This window comes from Piliocolobus tephrosceles, chromosome 15 (genome assembly GCF_002776525.5).
Source record: "Piliocolobus tephrosceles isolate RC106 chromosome 15, ASM277652v3, whole genome shotgun sequence".
NCBI classification, from domain to species: Eukaryota; Metazoa; Chordata; class Mammalia; order Primates; family Cercopithecidae; genus Piliocolobus; species Piliocolobus tephrosceles.
This window is the reverse complement of record NC_045448.1, coordinates 8,113,466-8,128,335: the sequence shown is the minus strand read 5'-3', so window position 1 is coordinate 8,128,335 and position 14,870 is coordinate 8,113,466. Positions and strand designations below refer to the sequence as shown.

The 14,870-nt window shown below is 44.3% G+C and overlaps 1 long non-coding RNA gene across 1 annotated transcript in view; it reads left to right on the top strand.

Annotated features, from left to right (window-relative positions):
• Window positions 1–14,870, top strand: part of LOC111531642 — an 81,136-nt gene that overhangs the window by 61,237 nt on the left and 5,029 nt on the right. Inside the window, exons 6-7 of the long non-coding RNA XR_003309530.1 lie at window positions 9,588–9,696; window positions 13,862–14,093. This is a non-coding gene — a long non-coding RNA (uncharacterized LOC111531642). The remainder of the gene's footprint in view (window positions 1–9,587; window positions 9,697–13,861; window positions 14,094–14,870) is intronic.

Sequence of the window (14,870 nt, the reverse complement as noted above, 5' to 3'; positions counted from 1 at the left end):
CATGTCAAAGTAAAGATAAAATGCTTATAAGGAAGATTCACAGGCAAAAAAAAAAAAATGGCCATTTTTGTTATGAGAATATTTTCAGGCATTTTAGAATGAGAGGCTTCCAGAAATGTTTGAAAGCTATGCTGGGCATGAAAGAAAAACCTCTGTTTCAAACTGCATATGGCGGGCACATCAATCAGAAATATTTAGCGTGATTACGTGCAAGTATTTATTAAAAACATGGGGCTTTATTTTAAAGGATTTCTGGGCTTATTGTGCCTAATGTCAGCAAATGTTCGCCTGTCTAGCTCTACCTTTCAGGGAAAGGGCTCAATGGTGGGCATTTAGGAAGATCTGTGCACCTACACGCTGCAGATGGTTTCGTTTTATAAGAGATGAAACTGCATTTGGTGGAACTGATTAAATATAAAAACACCACCATCTGCCATTTATTCTAATATAAAATGGTTTGGGCAGATGCTGACATCTTTCGAGATGATTGATTCATCCCTGACAAGAGAAGACGCTCAGGGGGTTCCAGCTGCCCACCGCTCAGACAATACCGATTTGCGGGCGCTGACGCCAATCCCGCCAGTTTGATTTGGATGTAGCAGGTGAGCCGAGAGCACTTTAATAATGAGAAGCCGGGAATTTCTAAGCACATCGCTCTCTTCTCCCCACTCCCCACCTCCCCTGACTTCTGGCCTACATTTCACCGGGAGAACATTTTCTCCGCGCGCTCCATCCCATCCTGTGCCTGATTCTCCAGCGCCGGGATAACTGGAGGAGTGTTGTTTTCAGAAAATAGTGAGTCTATTTGCACGTTAGTGTTGAAAACTTCCAAACGCTCTCTATATTGGCTACTGTTGAGTTTAAAATGATCTTTTCTAAGTGGACTAGGGGGTTTCGTTAAACAATATATTGTTTATAAAGAAGCCACAGTGCCTGTTGCAGACCAACTTGCAAACAGCTATGTGCATGTTGCTTAAACGTCGGTGGGCATGCTCGTGCCCTTTGCAAAGTGGTACAAGATTGTATGTCTCATGTAGAATATTTTCCTAAGCATTTTTTTAACAACCTAAATAATTTCTGGAAGAAGGTGGTGTAGGGAGCAAGATATTGACTTGGTGCTATGTTTATAAAATACCTATTTAGGTCATGATTGTTAGATGTAAAATAAATGTTTTTCTCTCCTGGAATTAAAGTCAGAGGTGAAGCTGGGTTTTCCCCATCTTGTTCATTATATGTCTGAATATTTACATTCTTTACTAATAATTAGACACAGTGATGTAAGAATATTTCTGGATATTATTATTATTATTGTTATTTGAGGCAGGGGTCCCACTCTGTTGCCCATGCTGGAGTGCACTGGCCTGATCACAGCTCCCTGCATCCTCAACCTCCTGGGCTCAAGTGATCCTCCCACTCCAGCCTCCTGAGTAGTGGGACTACAGGTGTGCAATACCACATCTGGCTAATGTTTGTATGTTTTATAGAGACTGGGGTCTTGCCATATTGTCCAGGCTGGTCTCAAACTCCTGGGCTCAAGTGATCCTCCCTCCTTGGCCTCCCAAAGTGTTGGGATTACAGGATTACAGGTGTGAATCACCGTGCTTGGCCTTGATATTTTAAATTAAATGCGGCTATGAATATCACAATGTGTTCGCGCTCTGATTACTATGAATATCACAATGAATATCACAATGTGTTCGTGCTCTGATTACATATATTCCTATGTATATAATTGTGAAGGTTTGTATAGATGTGTTTCCATTTTGGTGCTCATAGGAAATTCTGTTATTTTGAGTCAGAGCCCCGTCCGCTTATTTTCTTTCTATTTTCTCTTGTGCGTTTATTCTCCTAATGCTTTCTAGTCTGGTAGTCAAGGTGGGAGGATTAGATTTCATCTCTTTCCCTGGTGACATTTTATGTGATTCCTGCACTCAGTGTGCTGGGGACAGCAGCTTTCAGTTCCCATTCTTAGCATCTCTTCCCTGCCTCCTCTCTGCTCTGCTACTCACTCTCCTCTCCAAACTGCTTTTCATGTCTTGCCAACATTCTTTTCTCTATCCTGTTATTATCTTGTTTGTTTCTTATTCTTTCAGATTACATACGGAGAACTCTAGGAGCTGCCTTTCCAAAGTTGCAGCAAACTCTGACCGGGTGGTTTTGTTCCTGCTGAGTCACACTGAGTCCGCACCCCTCTTCCCTTTTTTCTCTCTGCCACCCTCTGTCTCCTGCGTCTCCCTTGTGGCCTTCCCTCCCTACTCCTCTTCCCTCCTAGAGCATCTACTTGCTGAGACCTCCATCTGACTTTCTACCGAGCTTCTTACAGCTAAAGAGTGCCTGCCGCTGTCTTATGGATCCTGCCTGCATCGTTAGCTCCCGTTCAGTGGGAGCCTTGAGGGCAGGGATGGTACCAGTATTAGTCTCCCAGGCTGCTGTCAGAGAGAACCACAGCCTGACAGATTCAACAGCAGACATTGATTTTCTCACAGTTCTGGAGACTAGGGTAGAAATCGAAGTGTGAGCAGGGTTAGTTCCTTCTGAGGGCTGAGAGTCGGGATCACAGGGAAGAACAAGCCTCTGCTGTGGTCTGAGCGGCTCCCCACCCCAAGGAAATCCAAATGTTTGAATTCCAAGGCCTGATAGCTCAGAATTTGACTGTGTTTTAAGACAGGGTCTTTACAGAGCAATTCAGTTAAAATTGAGGTCCAAGATGGGCCCTAATCCAATATGCCCAAAGTCCTTTTAAGAAAAGACAATTTGGACAGAGACACACGTAGCGGGAGAGGATGGTAGGAAGACACAGGGAGAAAGCCATCTCCATGTCCAGGAGAGAGCCTGGAAAGGCCCTTCCCTCACAGCCTCACAAGGATCCAACCCGACCCAGACCTTCATTCCACTTCTGGGCTCCAGAATTGTGAAAAAATAATTTTCTGGGGTTGAAGTTCCCCAGTCTGTGATTCTCTCTGACTGCAGCCTAGGAGGCTAATACAGGTACCATCCCTGCCCTGAGGGGCCCGCTGCACAGGAGCCAAAGAGGCAGGCAGGCACCCATAAGATGGTGACGAGCAACCGATCAGGCTGCAAGATGCTTGGAAGGAAGTCAGATGCGAGTCAGCGGAAAGGCCACCGGAAAAGTGTAGGAAGGCTTCTTCGAGGAATAAGCATTGAGGTCACAACTTAAATGATGAGTGCGAAGTTTTCAGGCAGACATTCAGAGGAAAGCTCCCTGGGCAGTAGTGAACCTTTGTGCCGACTTAGGAGGGTGTGGGAGAGCTGTGGTTTTGGAACGGTTTTGTCTAGTCCCTCAGGCAATGATGGCGGCCCAGATGGTACCAGTTCCTGCCATCCGATACCCTTCACGGTATGACACTGCTGCCTCCTGCTATACTCTGCTTCATTCTGAATTAACATTCTCTGTGCAGTGAGCAAATGCATTTGCCTCTTGACTCCAACACAGTGCTCAAACCTTGGGTTTGAAATATGAGGGAAACATTGGTCCTGCTATCTATTGCTGTATGCTGTATGGCTTAGTCATAGAAAATAACATATTGTGTGTCTCACAGCTCTGTGGCTCAGCTGAGCTCAGCTGGGCAGTTCTGACATGGAGTCTCATGTGCTTACAGTCAGATGGTGACAATAACTAGATTTCATCTGAAAGTTTGTCTGGATCGGAGTCCCAGATGACTTCTTCTCTCATATGACTGGCACCCAACTAAGATGGCTGGAACAACTGCGGTTGCCTGGGTCTCTCTCCATACTGCTCCTCCACACGGTAGCTTGGGCTTCCTCATAGCATGGCAGGATCAGGGGATTTAGGCTTCCTGCATAGTGACTGGCTTTCTCCAAAGTAAGTCTTTCTGGAGACAAATGCAGAAACTTGCACCCTGCCTCAGAAGTCAAGCAGCATGGCTTCCATCACATTTTATTGGCTACACCAGCCAGCCAGAATGTGGGAAGGGCTACAAAAGGGCGTAAGTATTGGGAGGTGCGGTTAACTGGGAGGGGACAGCTTTGGAGAGTAGTTACTACAAGTGTGTTTCAGGTGGTAATACTGAGTTTGCACTGAGTTCCACCTTCCTCATGGTTAATAATATGACTCTGTCAAGAACTTGATGATTGTAAAGAATTTGAACTGGCAACAGCACCACAAAAGATTTTCTTTGTGTAAGGAAACTGGACCAGAAGAGTGTCAGATTTAATACCTAGGTCCCCTTAACAAGAGCCTGGATGACTAAGTACAAATGTCCAAGCCTAGAGCTCCCCTGCCAGCCCAGCGAGGGGCCAAAGTTTCCCAGCAATGGGGACCAGGAACACATTTCTGGCCAGTTTGATTGCTACAAAATCACTTAAGAAAGGATGCCTTTTATAAAGCCTATAAGCCTGACAGTAAGAAGTGAGGGCTCATTTTCACAACTATTCCGACTCCTGATTAGGGAGTACCCACAAGCTGTCTGGCTCCATGACCCACGTGTCAGCTTGTGAGGAGTATTCGGGGAAATCCTCTCTGAAGCCAGAGCAACTGAATATAAGTTAAGGTGAGAAATGCTCATTCCTTCTCTAGGAAGTTACCTTTCAATCATAGTTAAAGGATGGCTTCTTCAAAGCAAGCCACCTTGCTTGCTTAATCGTTGCCAGAGAGCAGGACATCACCAGGGAGCAGGACAGTTGGATTTTTAAGTTGCAGGCAGGAACCAAGCGTAATCTGCACTTCTGCATGTAGCCTTATTCCAGGAACCTTCCCGCCACACCCTGCTCGCTAGCGGTGGTTCCCCAGGTTGGTACTCTTCTGTTCACAGACCCACGAATGACTCTCTGCCTAATTTGCGTCATTTTCCCTGCAATATTTGTTTTCATTTTTTTCTCCTGCAAGCAGATTTCTTCTGCCATATGCTCATTTAATCCTAATTGTGGTGCACGAACATCTTGTGTACTTAGTGTCTGGGTCCCTGGAGGCTCCGTGCAGCCGAGTGCCATGTGACCCGTGAAACTGTCAATCTCACTGGGCAGCTCCTGATAACTTAGACCTCCCATTCCTGATTGAAAATAGGGCAAGTCCAGGTTTCTTTTTGTACCTTCCACAGGAATGGTACACTGTTTGATTGCTCCCAAATTACATCATACTTACACATGTGTGAGGGAAAAATATTACTGTGGTTTGAGTGTTTATGTCCCTTTAAAATTCATGTTGAAACATAATCTCCAAAGCAATGATATTAAGAGGTGGGACCGGCCAGGCGCGGTGGCTCACGCCTGTAATCCCAGCTCTTTGGGAGACCGAGGCGGGCGGATCACGAGGTCAGGAGATGGAGACCATCCTGGCTAACACGGCGAAACCCCATCTCTACTAAAAAATAAATACAAAAAATTAGCTGCGCCTGGCGGTGGCCACCTGTGGTCCCGGCTGCTCTGGAGGCTGAGGCAGGAGAATGGCATCAACCCGGGAGGTGGAACTTGCAGTGAGCCAAGATCTTGCCACTGCACTCCAGCCTGGGTGACAGAGTGAGACTCCCCCCCCCCACCAAAAAAAAAAGAGGTGGGACCTTTGGGGCAGTGATTGAATAGGAGGGCTCCACCCTCCTGAAGGGTTAATGTGCTTAGAAGAGAGGCTCTGGAGGAAGCTCCCTGTCCCTTCTTGCCCTCCTGCCCTTCTGCCCATGTGAGGACGCAGCAAGAGGTGCCTCAGTGAGGCAGACAGCAGCCCTCAACAGGACCACACCTGCTGTCACCTTGATCTTGGACTTCCCAGTCTCCAGGACTGTGAGCAATAAATGTCTATGACTTATAAATTAGCTAGTCTAAGGTATTTTGTTATAGCAGCCTGGAACTGACTGAGAGGGCTAAGTAATGTGTTTTTAGCAGTTCTGTTTCACTGAGTTCAGGCTCCAGAGTTTGAAACTGGCAAGTAAGGGCTGAGAGAAAGCATATCCGGTATTAGGAAAGTTGATTAAAAAGTCCTCATTATGAAGAGTAGAGGTTTCTCAGGCCTAGCAGTTTGACAACATGACAAAAACAGTCCTTCCCAGTAGGTCTTTTGGGGAACAGCCAAGGCACGCTTGCTTTCAAATGCACACGATGTCAATGGGAGGTTTGGCTTCCGTCTGCTCGTCATCAGCCTACCTGACACTGATGGTGAAGGACGAGGAGGAGAGCCGGGCAATGAACAGATCTTCCCTGCTCAGAGTTGCGGTGTTCCCTCCTCAGGGAATTTGGGGCAGAACCGTAGCGTCTCTATGTGATGAGCACCTTTCGTGGTCTCGATCATCGGAGGGGTTGGGTGGCACCAACTTTGGTTTTTGCCCAGTCCAAAGTGGCTGACTGAAGGCTATCAGTTCAATATGTTATGTCATTAATTTAATGTGGGGGGTGTATTTTTTAATTTATTTTGAAATAAATGAGTACCAGGTTCTTTCGTACTTTTGGGATGTTCGTGGGTTCTCTGTGCCTCAAATGCTCTTCTTTCCTCTGTGTATCTGTAAAACTCCTACTTATACCTAAAAACATCCCACAGCCAGAAGCCTTCCCTGAAGGCTGTTTGTATAATCACCACCGAACACACAGAATTGATCAACAAATAGTATTTTAAAAAATGTTCTCCCTTTTCACGTACCGTTTAGTGCCTTTGCAGGCCTCAATCAGTTCAGCCTCAGTTTTCACTATTCCGGACTCTATTTTCACACAGAAGCTCCTCTAATCTTTATTATTTTGTTGCCTTTCTTCTAGTTCTCTAATGTCTTTATGTAGACGTATTCACCAGAAAAAAAACGAGGCATATCATGGGAGAAATTAATTCATTTACCATTTCACAAAGCTTTAATCTCATCTTTTTTTCCCAAGAAGTATGGATCATCAACTCTGTAAAGGTTGATAAATGATTTTTGCTTACATTTATGGTTGTGTTTAATAGTTTGGCTTGCTGTACAGGAGGGCAGAGCACTCTGGGCTTTTATTCCTTAAAACCTTCCTTGGTTGTTAACCTTCCTTCAAATCAGTCCCAGTAGGAGTATTTATACCACGGGAATTGGCAAACACTTCAAATCAGGTTTTGTTTTGTTTTTTCTTTCCTTTTTAATGGTGAGCCAGTTTACTATCATACCACAGGTTATAAACAAGAGTTCTGGCAGCCATGGTTGCAGATGTGCCTTTTAGATTAACTTATAGTTCATGAAACATTGATATTCTGTGAGACCATGCTAGGTACTCATTTATAAATGGGGTTTTAAATAGTTGTGGGATAAACACAATTAAAGATGATTTTCATAATCAAAGAACTTCTTATAGGCTTTAAAAATGATAATGTGCTTTGGGAATATTCTAGAAAGAGGGGGAGATGTTGAAAATGAGGTGTTTCCTTCAATTATTTATCCAAAGAACTGTCTTTCCCCAGAATACCTATTTGTTATTATGTCACTGGCCCCTATGAAATCCTGGCTTAGATTATTTTTCCTGAATGTATTATTTTAGATACATCCCGCTTGCTCCCTCCTTTCCTTTCCCTTTTTCTTTCTTTTTTCCTTCCCTCCCCTCCCCTCCCCTCCCTTTCCCTTCCTTTTCTCTTTTCTTCAGCTTTGTGAAAGCTTCCTGCGGACCAGAGCTCTCCATGGACTAAGGGAACTCAAAGACTTCCTGGTGTGTTTCCTCATTCATTCTGTATTCTTCTGTTCCTGTCTTTCCCAGTTCTTACACAATGTCACATTTGTGACAAAAACATTTCTATTACTAACACATAATCTTCGAGACTTTATGAAGTATCTTTTTTGAAAGTCTAATAGACTTGTAGTCTTTCTTTCTCCCCCAGGTATCTTCGTCTCTTCTCTAAAATTCTAGTTAGGTATTGCTGTGAGAAGAAGCTGTGTGCACCCTACCCCATAATTGTGCTTATGTGTTGGATGGCTCAGTCTATGTGCAATGTGCACAGCAGCTCTAATCCAAACGCAATGTAGCATGTGGCTTCTCACCACCATGACTCAGTGCCTCTGCTTGCGCAAGGCTAGGACTATTAATACTGCTTAAATGGAATCAAATAATGAGGGTGATATTAAATGTTTCTTGTAAGGCAATTTTTTGTTACGTTATTAGATTCGTTTGGTGGCCCATTGATCTGAATTGCAAGAAACAGAAGCCATATTCAAATAGAATATTAAAAATTACCAAGAAAAAATTTTAATATGGAAATAAAAATGAGTAAAGACACATACATTTTCCCAAGAAGATATGATTTACAAGAAGATATGATTTACAAGGTTCTTGGAGTCTGTGCTCTGGTGAGTTGCAAGTGTCATATTGAGATCTTACCTGGGGGGAAGGGAGCTACAAGTGACCTCAGACCTCTTCTGAATGACCTAAACAAGTGACATTCCAAGTGATAGATGCCCTTGAGGTGTTAAGGATGGTGGTGACAGGATCCTGGACCTCTCACATAAATATTCAGGAGCGTGCAAGCTGCTACATGGAGTCAGTTTGGCAATACGTAACAACTAAAAATGGGCTTAGATCTGATGATTTCACTTTTGCAAACTTAGACTAAGGAAATAACATACAGGGTGTTTCCTGCCGTATCATTTATGAACTCAAAAAGGTGGAAAGTAATGTTTAGCGTTGGGGGATTTGTAAAGCACATTATGCTACATGTATAAAATAAATACTATACCAGTTATGCAAAATAATGAATAGTGATCTATATTTATGGAAATGGGAAAATATGCATTATATATTGCTAAGTTTAAAAAGCTGGTCATGAAACAGCCAGTTCATATAAATACAGTTTTTGGATAAAATTTGCATATTGATATATGTAAAACCCACAAATGTATATGTGTGTGTATGTATATGTGTGTGTGTAGGAAAAATCTGAAAGTTTATGTATCAGGCTGTTAATGATGGATATCACTTAGGAGAATCAATATGGGTTAGCTTTCTTCTTTGTGTTTTTGTTTATTATCTGATTTTCTAAACAACGTTACTGTTATTTTAGTATAGAGAAAAAAATAACCCTAAAGCTGTTGGTTTTGTCTCTCAGGCCTGGGCTTATTTCCAAGACCCTGAAATCTCTTATTTCTCAGAACCAGGAACCACCTTTTTCTTCCTGCTGGCCCAACTGTCTGTTCCCTGTCCCCAGGGCCTGCCTGACTGTGGGCAGAGGCCCACAAGCTACATTTTCTGGGGCTCCACGTTCTGGAGCTGAGTTTACAGTAGGGCTGCTCAGTTTGCCTTTCTGGAATTCTGCCTTGTCGCTGAGCCCCAATCCTAGCCCTTGATTTTTTTTTTTTTTTTTAAATTGTTGATTTCTGTCCTTAAGTCCTTGCCTCGTGATCTACCAGCATCCCAGGTCTCCCAGCACCATCTCCTCTGTTGATCTTCCCTGGTATTGATGTGCGCCTCCCACCCAAGGTGTGGTCACAGGAACCCTGCAACCCTGCTGACTGATGCTCTGCAGAGCTCCCTTCCTAGGGTCTGTCACACATAGAGATGGTGCCCTCACTGACCATCTACCATGTGCTGTTACCAGCAGACTGGACTGCCTCTCTGTCCCTACAGTGAGTTCCTGGCCACATCACCACGGTGCCTACTCATGCTTATGCATCTCCTTACAGCTTAGGCCTTCCCTGGCCTGTCCAGGAATCGTGTCCATTCTCAACTATGAATCCTGGAGATTCCACCTCCTTCTAGTCTCCAGACAATTCAACCCAGGACTGTTATCAGGTAGGTGTTTGCATAACCATCAATACTTTTGGATAAATTCACCTAGTTAGGGGAATTCTGTGAGAATCAATGATGTGCTGGGTGCAGGGAATCTTATTTGAGAATTGTTAGGATAGTTATTTTTTTCACATGTAGTTATTATTTTTTAAAATTCAGTAGTTTTTTGGGTACAAGTGGTTTTTGGTTACAGGGATAAGTTTTTTAGTGGTAATTTCTGAGCCGTTTACACTGTACCCCATAAGTAGTCTTTTATCCCTCATGCCTCTCCCACCCTTCCCCTGAGTCCCCAAAGTCCATTATATCATTCTTATGCCTTTGCATCCTCATAGCTTAGCTCCCACTTATAAGTAAGAACATACGATATTTGGTTTTCCATTCCTGAGTTACTTCACTTGGAATAATGGCTTCCAGCTCCATCCAAGTTGCTGCCAAGGAAGTTATTTTGTTCCATATTATGGCTGAGTAGTATAGAATGACGGATCTTTTTGAGAATTTGGTGAAAGGATTCGTGCCCTGGAATTTTAGGATTGCTGAAGACTTCTGGCTCTCCCATCGTTTCCCTTATCCCCATTCCCTGTGGGGGCTGCTTTCTGATAGGGAAAGGAAGATGCTTTGTCAATGGGCTATTACTACCTGGGAGGGTTTGTCTGTGAACAGCAGGACCTTGAGATGGTGTCCCAGCCCCAATTTAGGCTGTTGTGATGGCAGGAAGGCATTTTTAGCCTAGTGCCCATTTTCACCACGTCTTCCTTATTCCCACTGTGGAATATCAACTACTCTGCTTTTCCCTGGGTTGCCTCAAAACTCAGACTTCTTCGTAAGTGCTGGCTTCAGTCTGTGAACTCCACTTTCTTCTGGTGCTTTCTCCCCTATCCCGTCTTCATCTCTGGTGCCTTCACTGTGTTGATCCTTTTTATGGTCTGAATGTGCCTCCTCCAAAATTCAGGTGCTGCTAATGTGATGGTATCAAGAGATGGGACCTGTGAGAGGTGACTAGGCCATGAGGGTTGCTCTATTGTAGATAGTTGGATCAGGTCCCTTTACAAGGGGGCTTGATGCGGGGAGTTTGTTTTCTCTCGCCCTCTGCCTTCTGCCACATTAGGACACAGTAAGAAGGCCCTTGCCATATGCTGGCACCTTGATCTTCGACTTCCCAGGCCCTGGAAGTGAGGAATGAATTTCTGTTTTTCATTCATTGCTCAGTCTCTGGGATTCTGTTCCAGCAGCCCAAACAAACAAAGAGAGTCCTTCAGTCCCCATTTCCATGAATGGCAAAGATTTATGGGGGTGGGGCCACAATTCAGTCCACCCTCTCGGCCCTAAAAAAATTCATGTCTTTCTCACATGCAGAATGCCTTTCTACCCATTCTTCTTCTTTATATATTTTTTTTTTCTTTTTTCTTTTTTGAGATGGAGTCTCTATTGCCCAGGCTGGAGTGCAATGGCACGATCTTGGCTCACTGCAACCTCCGCCTTCCAGGTTCAAGTGATTCATTCTCCTTCCTCAGCCTCCCAAGCAGCTGGGATTACAGGCGTGTGCCACCACACTTGGCTAATTTTTGTATTTTTAGTGGAGACGGGGTTTCACCATGTTGGTCAGGCTGGTCTTAAATGCCCGACCTCAGGTAGTCCATCTGCCTAGGCCTCCCAGAGTGCTGGGATTACAAGCGTGAGCCACTGCGCCTGGCCCATTTCTACCCATTCTATTTACTCAAACAGTCAAAAAGCCCCAGCTAACCACAGGAGGCTCTGACGGGTACCTTGTGTGCAAGGGAGGCTTTGAAAGACAGATTTACAAAATGCGGAATCCTTTTGCACCATGATCTCAGTTGATACAATTTCAAGTAGAAAAATCAGGCCCAACACAGACAGATAAAATACTAAAATAATGCTGTTTTAAAATTGAAAACAAGGCTCAACGGGCTTTGGTGAGAGGGTGAAAGTCACAGAATTTGTGGAGGAGGGAGTGGGGCTAGGTCACAAGCCCTTTTGGGCATCTGCTCCTCCCATTCTGCAACACTCATTTGTCTGTGTCTTGTCCAGCAGGAATTGATGTATTGATGTGTGGCCTCGGAGTCAATGCATTTTTTTTCCAGTAAGATGTGTAATATGCATGGCGTAGTGCGGAGCAGGTGAAAACAAGTAACTAAAAAAATCAGAACCTGCCTAGAAATAACCATTTCTGGTTCTCATAACTGTCAGTATCTTCTTTTTTCAGACTGTTTGGAATTTGATGTCAAGGATTCCATTGTTTTGAAATGAGCTTGAAAAGCACACGAATTATGCTTGTAGAGGGGATGGAGAAGTCCCGCTTTCTGTCCAGGAGAACCTGGGAGGATGTTTTTGCTCTCTTCTCCCAGCTCACTCTGTCACTCCATTTGTGTCACGGCTGGGCCAAGCAGGGCTGTAACTCCCTGTGCACAGTGGCTGCTTTTTCCTTTGGCTTGGTCGAATATCCTGATAAATAACATGCAGTCTACAGCTGTTCAAATCATGTTCCTTTTTCTAAGCAACACTTCTGTGTCCATTTCCACTATTGTAGGCTTTGCCTCGATAGGTAAAGAATGTACATCAGTACAGTGGGACTAGGTGTTAGGTGAAATTGAACGAGTGGCAGTGGAAAGAGAGCGTGAGGTGTGAGCTGCCTTGGAGGAACTAGATTCTCTTCTTGCTGGGACCCAGATACTCTTTTGGCAGGCCTGACATACAATTTACTTAATATCATTTTCTCTCTCTCTTCTCATCCCTTTCCCTTCTAAAATTCATTTTGTAGATCAACACTATGTGTCCTGGGTTGAGTAATTGATACAAATGCCTTTTCTCATTTAGAGACCACTTGCAAAAGAGAAAATTATTTTTCCAATGGAAATTGGCTTTGAAACCCCGTCTCTCCTAAAAATACAAAAAAATTAGCCGGGTGCAGTGGCGGGCACCTATAGTCCAAGCTACTCGGGAGGCTGAGGCAGGAGAATGGTGTGAACCCGGGAGGCAGAGCTTGCAGTGAGCCGAAATCACGCCACTGCACTCCAGCCTGGGTGGTACAGTGAGACTCCGTCTCAAAAAAAAAAAAAAAAAAATTTTGCCAGGATGTGAGCTATAGAAATGATGCTATTAGAGTATATCCATTGTAAATTATAAATTATGCAATTGCACCATTTAAAGCTTATTAAAGTCATGCTTTACTATGTAAAGCAACTTTTGGTTATCACAAATGTGACTTATTTGTTTTGCATCACTATGAGGTCTATGCTGTTGGGTGATGTTCCCTAAAGGAGTCTTGCAGTTAGACTCACAGCATGAAAGTGAACGGTGCATGGACACCTGGGGGATTCCTCTTGCAAATACAGTGTTATTTATCATCTACCAGTCAGCAGAGAGGGAAAACATAAAGGATCACCCATGGAAATTTGGAGTAGAAAGCAGGTGCATCAAGTCCTCATCTCTACTTTTTTCACTGTCTCGATGATTCACCCTGTCACTGGTCACTGTATTCTATTCAGCTTCGTGCCTCAGTTTCCTAATCTGCACACGTGTCATATGATTATTGGAGGGTTAGGTGAAGTAACACATGCAGTGTTCTTGAAGCAGAGCCTGGCATGCAGTAAACGCATCATAATTGTTAGGTATTATGGTTATTTTAATACCATTAGCAATCCAGACTGAAATTAGATCCTACTCCTCAAAGAGAATGCTCAGCTGAACAGATATCATGAAAAAGCAGACTTTCATGACCACCACATGCTCCTGGAACATAGGTTGCAGTGTATAGGAATGTGGTTAACCAACAAGGAAGGACTTACAAAGTGGACATCATGCTTCTTGGAACCTGAAGACCATACAATTTGTTTGAAGAAAAACTCATTAGGAGTGGCCAGGATAGTCGGAATCAGATGCCTTCCAACATTATACGGAGAGGTGAGGTCCTGGCAGAAATTGCACGTATTTTGGATCATTTTAGAACAAAACCTCCCAGATTGTGTGACCTGAACCTCATATGTCAATCTTATTACTAGACACACTGTCAGCTTAGTGTCACAATGCTCATGATGATGTGTTTTGACAGCAACATCTGTCACCCCTCCCATGGCCTCTGTTTATTAGGCTGGTGTAGCTGACGTTGTGGGGATCCCCTTTCCTTCAACTCTTTCTTGTCCATTTCTCCCAGACTCCATGGACTCTCTGAGGAAATGCTGCTTCAGATGGAGGAGGAAGGACCTCTGGTGCCAGCTGGTTTTGCAGCTATGACCTCTAATCACGTGCTTAAAATCCGTCTGTCAAAGAACATGGGGTTGCATTACAAACATCAAAAACTATTTGAGTATCCGTCACATACAAGGCCCTTGGGAAGAGTAAACGCACAGGATTTGTAACGAGACTCAGTTACAGTTGCAGTAAAGGTGAGAATTGCAATAAAACCCAAAGCCAAAGCTCATTTCTCTGAGAAGGTGCAGCCACCTCTCCTAACCACACTTTTACCAGCATTGTTAACAAGTCCATGTACGGGTATGTTCTGGTTTCATTTGTAGTAAGATGATGCATGAGGCTTTTCTTGTGCAACTAAGACGCATAGTTGACAACAATATGTGTTAAGTGTTCTCATATTCTTAAAGAGAATGTTAGAAATTAATGTTGGATGTCTTCCATAGGCCTTATAAACACCAGGCACCATCCTGCCACTGCCGACGGGTGGCTGGTGTTCTTGGGTGCATGGAGTCTGTGGTGGTGAGGGAGTCCCACAGTAGAGGGTGGTGTCTCTTTCCTTGAAGTCAAGGGCAGGACTCCAGGGGAATTATTAGGGTCCATGGAAGTGTCTGCAGCACGAGGAGCCTGGCAGCTTTCTCCCTCTGGACACTCGCTGAGCTCCAGAAGTCCCGGGGCCCGTCTTGGTGCTGCTGTCAAAATGGAATCTGGGGGAAGTCTTTAGCAGAGCTTCACACAGGTTCCCTGGAGTCGGAGGATGTGCTCTGCCATACAGGCTGTTGTCTATTTTGGGTCCAGAGATTTCTGAAGGCAGGAGGCAAGCTGAGACCACAGTGTTGTATGCCTGGGAGAAAGATGCGGGTCACCCTCACCCCATTCCAGTTTTCTGAGTCCATTAGAAGGTGTAGAAGAAGTCTCAGGTTCTTGTGGCTCCATGTGGGAGAGGATGGAGGTTACTGGAGGCATGGGATCCT